The following is a 2,112-nucleotide window of genomic DNA, read 5'->3' as shown; positions in this document are numbered from 1 at the left end:
TCGGCGAGGCGCCGGGACGGGACGTGCGGGTCGGCGGCTGGAAGGGGCTGCTCCCTGCGGGCCTGCAGGGAGGGTCTGACTGCGGTCCGTCAGTGCTCGCAGTGCACCCGGTGACAGGCAGAGCGCCGCAGGGCATGGTCCCTCCCTGTTGGGGATGCTGCAAATGCGTGGCTGGGGGAACAACCCGAAGGGCGATGCGGGCTTAACCTGGTCTCATTGTGTCTCTCCCGCCCTTCTTCCTCACTGAATGGTGTAGAGACTGGGGAAATGGATGCTGAGCCTTGGGTGATGGTGGTAAATGTACAGAGAAACTTAAAAGACTGTTTGTACAAATCAAAGAATTGTGGGGGTTGGAAGGGACCTCTGGAGATTGTCTAGTCCAAGCCCCTGCTAAAGCAGGTTCCCTGCGGTAGGTTGCAGCAACAAATCCTGGAAATAAACTAAAGGAAAGCTCTTCTGATGAGCTTATCCAGCTGTAAGCCTTAGCACATCTGGGGATGCAGCTCTGTTTTGCAGGTGGGGATGGTGACTCAGATGGGTGCAGACAAGCACCAGCCGGAGGACCGGTCAGAAGGATTTCCTACAGAAGACAGCAGCCCTCTTTGCACAGAGAACTTGCGGTGATGCTCAGGAGACCTGTTTTCAAAATTTCCCCCCAAAACTGAGGTTCTGTGTTGGAGAGAAGGGAGAAAAAAGTGCATCTGTGCGTAGAATTTGGGGAGCACTTTGAATAAAAGAGGTAAACTGTAGCACACGTGAAATAAAAGAGTCACAGTGCCCATTTCGAACAATACAGATAGTACTGTTTATAAACTAGTTGAATTTTCAAGATCTTTACTGCATATTCACCCCCATCATGTACATGTTAAGTGCTTTCTATATAAGTCGCTGATGCTTACTCTGCTTGAGGGTAGCTCTGATGGTTCTCTAGCTGACAACAGGGAGGAACAGAATGATATTTGTGTGGCAGGTGACAGAGTACTGTGTATTGTTTGCTGTAGTAAAGCTGCAAGGTTAGTGCAAGGCAGTGTTGAGAATAAGTGACTTGTGACAGAAAGAGAATTTGTTCAGGAGGGGTTTTGCTAGAAGATGGAATGTCATGCAGTAAATCAATGATTTGCTATGCCAGAAATCTTTATGTGCTTTCCACTCTCTGGAATGCTGAAGCTGTCAGAGAAGAAAGACTTCAGGGATAAAACGTGATTTAGTAGGTGTTGTATTGACAGTCCAGGGGCTGCAGCCACTTACTGCAGCGTGGTACAATGCGTAGAAGAGAGGTCTGTATGTAAAACAGCACAGCGTTGCATGCGGTATCTGCCCATCGCTTGTAGCTCCAGTCAGCACAGCACTGCGGTATCTGCAGATTGCTCAGGGTGAGCCTTGATGCAGTCATTTGTGCCCCTGAGCTGTTGCATGTGGAACTTCTCATTGTACTGCCTTCTAATGCTGGTCAGCCAATGGGTGATGCTGATTCAGTTCTCCTTTACTGTATGCACCCTGTGAATTTTCAGTTCGTTCCCCTGGGGTAGCAGTGGGTGCCTAGCAGTGCAGGGAGCTGCCCTGCTCGGAGCTGCGGGGATTCGCCAGAGTTGGGTTTGGCTGCAGGGAGGCCCTGCACTGCTCAGCACTCTGTGGTGTGACACCAGCACTCTGGCCCAGAGCTGGGAGCAGTGCGGCTCAGACGCGGCTGCTGCTTTGGATGCAGCTGAAGTCAGCAGCCCCAGGAGGCTGATGCTGTGCAAGAAGACCTGAATGCTGCCTCAGCTGCAGAAGATCTGATCTGCAGGTGTAAATGTCATGGTGTAGGTTCTGTTTTGCTCTCTAACTCTGTGCCCGTTGTTGGGGTTACACATGAGTTGACTGGTATCTTGCCTTGTGCTCTTTTCTGCCAATGCTTTTTACTGTCCTCTGCTATGATGTCACTTCTGAATCCCTTCGCCTCCATTTTCTGTACCTGAATTAGTTCTGCCTTTTGGTGTTGTGTCAGGTGGGATTTCAGAAGTCGTTTACTCCAAGGAGTGCAACATTTATAGCTTAAAAGTGTTTCTCTGTGGCTATTTTAATCTACATATTGTGGAGGAGCAGCTTGGCTTATTCGGGTATTTTAAAAAG

The sequence above is a fragment of the Meleagris gallopavo genome, chromosome 8 (genome assembly GCF_000146605.3).
Source record: "Meleagris gallopavo isolate NT-WF06-2002-E0010 breed Aviagen turkey brand Nicholas breeding stock chromosome 8, Turkey_5.1, whole genome shotgun sequence".
NCBI lineage: Eukaryota > Metazoa > Chordata > Aves > Galliformes > Phasianidae > Meleagris > Meleagris gallopavo.
Note: the sequence above shows the minus strand (reverse complement) of the source record.